This window comes from Rhinoderma darwinii, chromosome 3 (genome assembly GCF_050947455.1).
Source record: "Rhinoderma darwinii isolate aRhiDar2 chromosome 3, aRhiDar2.hap1, whole genome shotgun sequence".
Lineage (NCBI taxonomy): Eukaryota > Metazoa > Chordata > Amphibia > Anura > Rhinodermatidae > Rhinoderma > Rhinoderma darwinii.
The window spans coordinates 412862749-412870248 of NC_134689.1; the positions used below are offsets into that span (position 1 = coordinate 412862749).

At 38.0% G+C, this 7500-nt stretch overlaps 13 non-coding genes across 13 annotated transcripts in view; 5 read left to right on the forward strand and 8 right to left on the reverse strand.

Annotated features, from left to right (window-relative positions):
- Window positions 1-63, reverse strand: part of TRNAM-CAU (transfer RNA methionine (anticodon CAU)) — a 73-nt gene extending 10 nt beyond the window's left edge. Inside the window, exon 1 of the tRNA in view lies at window positions 1-63. This exon is cut by the window's left edge and continues 10 nt beyond it. This is a non-coding gene — a tRNA (tRNA-Met).
- Window positions 64-714: 651 nt separating this feature from the next.
- On the reverse strand, window positions 715-787 carry TRNAM-CAU (transfer RNA methionine (anticodon CAU)). Its single transcript has one exon. It is a non-coding gene; the product is annotated as a tRNA-Met (tRNA).
- Window positions 788-1439: 652 nt separating this feature from the next.
- On the reverse strand, window positions 1440-1512 carry TRNAM-CAU (transfer RNA methionine (anticodon CAU)). The gene has a single exon. It is a non-coding gene; the product is annotated as a tRNA-Met (tRNA).
- A 652-nt stretch (window positions 1513-2164) lies between these two features.
- TRNAI-AAU (transfer RNA isoleucine (anticodon AAU)) lies at window positions 2165-2237 on the reverse strand. The gene has a single exon. It is a non-coding gene; the product is annotated as a tRNA-Ile (tRNA).
- Window positions 2238-2348: 111 nt separating this feature from the next.
- On the forward strand, window positions 2349-2420 carry TRNAE-UUC (transfer RNA glutamic acid (anticodon UUC)). Its single transcript has one exon. It is a non-coding gene; the product is annotated as a tRNA-Glu (tRNA).
- Window positions 2421-3612: 1192 nt separating this feature from the next.
- On the reverse strand, window positions 3613-3685 carry TRNAM-CAU (transfer RNA methionine (anticodon CAU)). The gene has a single exon. It is a non-coding gene; the product is annotated as a tRNA-Met (tRNA).
- A 652-nt stretch (window positions 3686-4337) lies between these two features.
- Window positions 4338-4410, reverse strand: TRNAI-AAU (transfer RNA isoleucine (anticodon AAU)). Its single transcript has one exon. It is a non-coding gene; the product is annotated as a tRNA-Ile (tRNA).
- Window positions 4411-4521: 111 nt separating this feature from the next.
- On the forward strand, window positions 4522-4593 carry TRNAE-UUC (transfer RNA glutamic acid (anticodon UUC)). Its single transcript has one exon. It is a non-coding gene; the product is annotated as a tRNA-Glu (tRNA).
- Window positions 4594-5244: 651 nt separating this feature from the next.
- On the forward strand, window positions 5245-5316 carry TRNAE-UUC (transfer RNA glutamic acid (anticodon UUC)). Its single transcript has one exon. It is a non-coding gene; the product is annotated as a tRNA-Glu (tRNA).
- A 653-nt stretch (window positions 5317-5969) lies between these two features.
- On the forward strand, window positions 5970-6041 carry TRNAE-UUC (transfer RNA glutamic acid (anticodon UUC)). Its single transcript has one exon. It is a non-coding gene; the product is annotated as a tRNA-Glu (tRNA).
- Window positions 6042-6510: 469 nt separating this feature from the next.
- On the reverse strand, window positions 6511-6583 carry TRNAM-CAU (transfer RNA methionine (anticodon CAU)). The gene has a single exon. It is a non-coding gene; the product is annotated as a tRNA-Met (tRNA).
- Window positions 6584-7224: 641 nt separating this feature from the next.
- On the reverse strand, window positions 7225-7297 carry TRNAI-AAU (transfer RNA isoleucine (anticodon AAU)). The gene has a single exon. It is a non-coding gene; the product is annotated as a tRNA-Ile (tRNA).
- A 111-nt stretch (window positions 7298-7408) lies between these two features.
- TRNAE-UUC (transfer RNA glutamic acid (anticodon UUC)) lies at window positions 7409-7480 on the forward strand. Its single transcript has one exon. It is a non-coding gene; the product is annotated as a tRNA-Glu (tRNA).
- Window positions 7481-7500: the final 20 nt, after the last annotated feature.

Sequence of the window (7500 nt, forward strand, 5' to 3'; positions counted from 1 at the left end):
GAGGATCGAACTCACAACCTTCAGATTATGAGACTGACACGCTTCCTACTGCGCTAACGAGGCAACCACCAGATGTTTGTAGACATGCTCAAAGCGGCAAAATGAAAAAAAATATATAAATTTTCTTTATTCCCACTTTTTCTTAGTCCATGACTCATTTTACTTAATAACTGCTTCCATATGGTCTAGCGGTTAGGATTCCTGGTTTTCACCCAGGTGGCCTGGGTTCGACTCCCGGTATGGGAAATAACCTTTTACTAGTCTTGCACTTTCAAAGGTTGAGCATTATAGGATAAAAGTGCTCTTTGTGGCCATAAATTCTAACTTATCTTTGTTTACCCATTCCTCCTCTTTTCACCAGATCCTATTTGAGCTTGAAACTCAAATAATTCCTATTGTTCCCTTCTCACTCCAAGTCAACAACCCCTTTATCCTGTCAGTTTGGCTAATTTTCCTTTTTTTAATAAACTAGTTTCGCCAATAAATAAGAAACCATCAGACTATTTCACCCAATCTGATTGGGACTTTGCTTTAATATTGTTTCTTTTTAGGCAAGATCCTATTTTGGATTTAAAGCTCAAATCATTCCCATCTCTTCTACTCACTCAAAAATGACAAGGAAATCAACAACACTTTCCTCATATATTAAAAACGTTTCGGCAGAAAAACCAGATTTCCTGCATGAATGGAGGAAGACAAAAACTCACTGAACAGTGCCTCGTGTGAGGATCGAACTCACGACCTTCAGATTATGAGACTGACACGCTTCCTACTGCGCTAACGAGGCAACCACCAGATGTTTGTAGACAAGCTCAAAGCGGCAAAATGAAAAAATATATATAAATTTTCTTTATTCCCACTTTTTCTTAGTCCATGACTCATTTTACTTAATAACTGCTTCCATATGGTCTAGCGGTTAGGATTCCTGGTTTTCACCCAGGTGGCCTGGTTTCGACTCCCGGTATGGGAAATAACCTTTTACTAGTCTTGCATTTTCAAAGGTTGAGCGTTATAGGATAAAAGTGCTCTTTGTGGCCATAAATTCTAACTTATCTTTGTTTACCCATTCCTCCTCTTTTCACCAGATCCTATTTGAGCTTGAAAACTCAAATAATTCCTATTGTTCCCTTCTCACTCCAAGTCAACAACCCCTTTATCCTGTCAGTTTGGCTAATTTTCCTTTTTTTAATGAACTAGTTTCGCCAATAAATAAGAAACCATCAGACTATTTTACCCAATCTGATTGGGACTTTGCTTTAATATTGTTTCTTTTTAGGCAAGATCCTATTTTGGATTTAAAGCTCAAATCATTCCCATCTCTTCTACTCACTCAAAAATGACAAGGAAATCACCAACACTTTCCTCATATATTAAAAACGTTTCGGCAGAAAAACCAGATTTCCTGCATGAATGGAGGAAGACAAAAACTCACTGAACAGTGCCTCGTGTGAGGATCGAACTCACGACCTTCAGATTATGAGACTGACACGCTTCCTACTGCGCTAACGAGGCAACCACCAGATGTTTGTAGACAAGCTCAAAGCGGCAAAATGAAAAAATATATATAAATTTTCTTTATTCCCACTTTTTCTTAGTCCATGACTCATTTTACTTAATAACTGCTTCCATATGGTCTAGCGGTTAGGATTCCTGGTTTTCACCCAGGTGGCCTGGGTTCGACTCCCGGTATGGGAAATAACCTTTTACTAGTCTTGCATTTTCAAAGGTTGAGCGTTATAGGATAAAAGTGCTCTTTGTGGCCATAAATTCTAACTTATCTTTGTTTACCCATTCCTCCTCTTTTCACCAGATCCTATTTGAGCTTGAAAACTCAAATAATTCCTATTGTTCCCTTCTCACTCCAAGTCAACAACCCCTTTATCCTGTCAGTTTGGCTAATTTTCCTTTTTTTAATGAACTAGTTTCGCCAATAAATAAGAAACCATCAGACTATTTTACCCAATCTGATTGGGACTTTGCTTTAATATTGTTTCTTTTTAGGCAAGATCCTATTTTGGATTTAAAGCTCAAATCATTCCCATCTCTTCTACTCACTCAAAAATGACAAGGAAATCAACAACACTTTCCTCATATATTAAAAACGTTTCGGCAGAAAAACCAGATTTCCTGCATGAATGGAGGAAGACAAAAACTCACTGAACAGTGCCTCGTGTGAGGATCGAACTCACGACCTTCAGATTATTAGACTGACACGCTTCCTACTGCGCTAACGAGGCAACCACCAGATGTTTGTAGACAAGCTCAAAGCGGCAAAATGAAAAAATATATATAAATTTTCTTTATTCCCACTTTTTCTTAGTCCATGACTAATTTTACTTAATAACTGCTCCCATATGGTCTAGCGGTTAGGATTCCTGGTTTTCACCCAGGTGGCCCGGGTTCGACTCCCGGTATGGGAAAAAACCTTTTACTAGTCTTGCACTTTCAAAGGTTGAGCGTTATAGGATAAAAGTGCTCTTTGTGGCATAAATTCTAACTTATCTTTGTTTACCCATTCCTCCTCTTTTCACCAGATCCTATTTGAGCTTGAAAACTCAAATAATTCCTATTGTTCCCTTCTCACTCCAAGTCAACAACCCCTTTATCCTGTCAGTTTGGCTAATTTTCCTTTTTTTAATGAACTAGTTTCGCCAATAAATAAGAAACCATCAGACTATTTTACCCAATCTGATTGGGACTTTGCTTTAATATTGTTTCTTTTTAGGCAAGATCCTATTTTGGATTTAAAGCACAAATCATTCCCATCTCTTCTACTCACTCAAAAATGACAAGGAAATCAACAACACTTTCCTCATATATTAAAAACGTTTCGGAAGAAAAACCAGATTTCCTGCATGAATGGAGGAAGACAAAATCTCACTGAACAGTGCCTCGTGTGAGGATCGAACTCACGACCTTCAGATTATTAGACTGACACGCTTCCTACTGTGCTAACGAGGCAACCACCAGATGTTTGTAGACAAGCTCAAAGCGGCAAAATGAAAAAAATATATAAATTTTCTTTATTCCCACCTTTTCTTAGTCCATGACTCATTTTACTTAATAACTGCTTCCATATGGTCTAGCGGTTAGGATTCCTGGTTTTCACCCAGGTGGCCTGGGTTCGACTCCCGGTATGGGAAATAACCTTTTACTAGTCTTGCATTTTCAAAGGTTGAGCGTTATAGGATAAAAGTGCTCTTTGTGGCCATAAATTCTAACTTATCTTTGTTTACCCATTCCTCCTCTTTTCACCAGATCCTATTTGAGCTTGAAAACTCAAATAATTCCTATTGTTCCCTTCTCACTCCAAGTCAACAACCCCTTTATCCTGTCAGTTTGGCTAATTTTCCTTTTTTTAATGAACTAGTTTCGCCAATAAATAAGAAACCATCAGACTATTTTACCCAATCTGATTGGGACTTTGCTTTAATATTGTTTCTTTTTAGGCAAGATCCTATTTTGGATTTAAAGCTCAAATCATTCCCATCTCTTCTACTCACTCAAAAATGACAAGGAAATCAACAACACTTTCCTCATATATTAAAAACGTTTCGGCAGAAAAACCAGATTTCCTGCATGAATGGAGGAAGACAAAAACTCACTGAACAGTGCCTCGTGTGAGGATCGAACTCACGACCTTCAGATTATGAGACTGACACGCTTCCTACTGCGCTAACGAGGCAACCACCAGATGTTTGTAGACAAGCTCAAAGCGGCAAAATGAAAAAATATATATAAATTTTCTTTATTCCCACTTTTTCTTAGTCCATGACTCATTTTACTTAATAACTGCTTCCATATGGTCTAGCGGTTAGGATTCCTGGTTTTCACCCAGGTGGCCTGGGTTCGACTCCCGGTATGGGAAATAACCTTTTACTAGTCTTGCATTTTCAAAGGTTGAGCGTTATAGGATAAAAGTGCTCTTTGTGGCCATAAATTCTAACTTATCTTTGTTTACCCATTCCTCCTCTTTTCACCAGATCCTATTTGAGCTTGAAAACTCAAATAATTCCTATTGTTCCCTTCTCACTCCAAGTCAACAACCCCTTTATCCTGTCAGTTTGGCTAATTTTCCTTTTTTTAATGAACTAGTTTCGCCAATAAATAAGAAACCATCAGACTATTTTACCCAATCTGATTGGGACTTTGCTTTAATATTGTTTCTTTTTAGGCAAGATCCTATTTTGGATTTAAAGCTCAAATCATTCCCATCTCTTCTACTCACTCAAAAATGACAAGGAAATCAACAACACTTTCCTCATATATTAAAAACGTTTCGGCAGAAAAACCAGATTTCCTGCATGAATGGAGGAAGACAAAAACTCACTGAACAGTGCCTCGTGTGAGGATCGAACTCACGACCTTCAGATTATTAGACTGACACGCTTCCTACTGCGCTAACGAGGCAACCACCAGATGTTTGTAGACAAGCTCAAAGCGGCAAAATGAAAAAATATATATAAATTTTCTTTATTCCCACTTTTTCTTAGTCCATGACTAATTTTACTTAATAACTGCTCCCATATGGTCTAGCGGTTAGGATTCCTGGTTTTCACCCAGGTGGCCCGGGTTCGACTCCCGGTATGGGAAAAAACCTTTTACTAGTCTTGCACTTTCAAAGGTTGAGCGTTATAGGATAAAAGTGCTCTTTGTGGCATAAATTCTAACTTATCTTTGTTTACCCATTCCTCCTCTTTTCACCAGATCCTATTTGAGCTTGAAAACTCAAATAATTCCTATTGTTCCCTTCTCACTCCAAGTCAACAACCCCTTTATCCTGTCAGTTTGGCTAATTTTCCTTTTTTTAATGAACTAGTTTCGCCAATAAATAAGAAACCATCAGACTATTTTACCCAATCTGATTGGGACTTTGCTTTAATATTGTTTCTTTTTAGGCAAGATCCTATTTTGGATTTAAAGCACAAATCATTCCCATCTCTTCTACTCACTCAAAAATGACAAGGAAATCAACAACACTTTCCTCATATATTAAAAACGTTTCGGAAGAAAAACCAGATTTCCTGCATGAATGGAGGAAGACAAAATCTCACTGAACAGTGCCTCGTGTGAGGATCGAACTCACGACCTTCAGATTATTAGACTGACACGCTTCCTACTGTGCTAACGAGGCAACCACCAGATGTTTGTAGACAAGCTCAAAGCGGCAAAATGAAAAAAATATATAAATTTTCTTTATTCCCACCTTTTCTTAGTCCATGACTCATTTTACTTAATAACTGCTTCCATATGGTCTAGCGGTTAGGATTCCTGGTTTTCACCCAGGTGGCCCGGGTTCGACTCCCGGTATGGGAAATAACCTTTTACCAGTCTTGCATTTTCAAAGGTTGAGCGTTATAGGATAAAAGTGCTCTTTGTGGCCATAAATTCTAACTTATCTTTGTTTACCCATTCCTCCTCTTTTCACCAGATCCTATTTGAGCTTGAAAACTCAAATAATTCCTATTGTTCCCTTCTCACTCCAAGTCAACAACCCCTTTATCCTGTCAGTTTGGCTAATTTTCCTTTTTTTAATGAACTAGTTTCGCTAATAAATAAGAAACCATCAGACTATTTCACCCAATCTGATTGGGACTTTGCTTTAATATTGTTTCTTTTTAGGCAAAATCCTATTTTGGATTTAAAGCTCAAATCATTCCCATCTCTTCTACTCACTCAAAAATGACAAGGAAATCAACAACACTTTCCTCATATATTAAAAACGTTTCGGCAGAAAAACCCGATTTCCTGCATGAATGGAGGAAGACAAAAACTCACTGAACAGTGCCTCGGGTGAGGATCGAACTCACGACCTTCAGATTATGAGACTGACACGCTGCCTATTGCGCTAACGAGGCAACCACCAGATGTTTGTAGACAAGCTCAAAGCGGCAAAATGAAAAAGTATATATAAATTTTCTTTATTCCCACTTTTTCTTAGTCCATGACTCATTTTACTTAATAACTGTTTCCATATGGTCTAGCGGTTAGGATTCCTGGTTTTCACCCAGGTGGCCTGGGTTCGAATCCCGGTATGGGAAATAACCTTTTACTAGTCTTGCATTTTCAAAGGTTGAGCGTTATAGGATAAAAGTGCTCTTTGTGGCCATAAACTCTAACTTATCTTTGTTTACCCATTCCTCCTCTTTTCACCAGATCCTATTTGAGCTTGAAAACTCAAATAATTCCTATTGTTCCCTTCTCACTCCAAGTCAACAACCCCTTTATCCTGTCAGTTTGGCTAATTTTCCTTTTTTTAATGAACTAGTTTCGCTAATAAATAAGAAACCATCAGACTATTTCACCCAATCTGATTGGGACTTTGCTTTAATATTGTTTCTTTTTAGGCAAAATCCTATTTTGGATTTAAAGCTCAAATCATTCCCATCTCTTCTACTCACTCAAAAATGACAAGGAAATCAACAACACTTTCCTCATATATTAAAAACGTTTCGGCAGAAAAACCCGATTTCCTGCATGAATGGAGGAAGACAAAAACTCACTGAACAGTGCCTCGTGTGAGGATCGAACTCACGACCTTCAGATTATGAGACTGACACGCTTCCTACTGCGCTAACGAGGCAACCACCAGATGTTTGTAGACAAACTCAAAGCGGCAAAATGAAAAAATATATATAGATTTTCTTTATTCCCACTTTTTCTTAGTCCATGACTCATTATACTTAATAACAGCTCACATATGGTCTAGCGGTTAGGATTCTTGGTTTTCACCCAGGTGGCCCGGGTTCGACTCCCGGTATGGGAAATAACCTTTTATTTTCAAAGGTTGAGCGTTATAGGATAAAAGTGCTCTTTGTGGCCATAAATTCTAACTTATCTTTGTTTACCCATTCCTCCTCTTTTCACCAGATCCTATTTGAGCTTGAAAACTCAAATAATTCCTATTGTTCCCTTCTCACTCCAAGTCAACAACCCCTTTATCCTGTCAGTTTGGCTAATTTTCCTTTTTTTAATGAACTAGTTTCGCCAATAAATAAGAAACCATCAGACTATTTTACCCAATCTGATTGGGACTTTGCTTTAATATTGTTTCTTTTTAGGCAAGATCCTATTTTGGATTTAAAGCTCAAATCATTCCCATCTCTTCTACTCACTCAAAAATGACAAGGAAATCAACAAAACTTTCCTCATATATTAAAAACGTTTCGGCAGAAAAACCAGATTTCCTGCATGAATGGAGGAAGACAAAAACTCACTGAACAGTGCCTCGTGTGAGGATCGAACTCACGACCTTCAGATTATTAGACTGACACGCTTCCTACTGCGCTAACGAGGCAACCGCCAGATGTTTGTAGACAAGATCAAAGCGGCAAAATGAAAAAATATATATAAATTTTCTTTATTCCCACTTTTTCTTAGTCCATGACTAATTTTACTTAATAACTGCTCCCATATGGTCTAGCGGTTAGGATTCCTGGTTTTCACCCAGGTGGCCTGGGTTCGACTCCCGGTATGGGAAATTACCTTTTACTAGTCTTG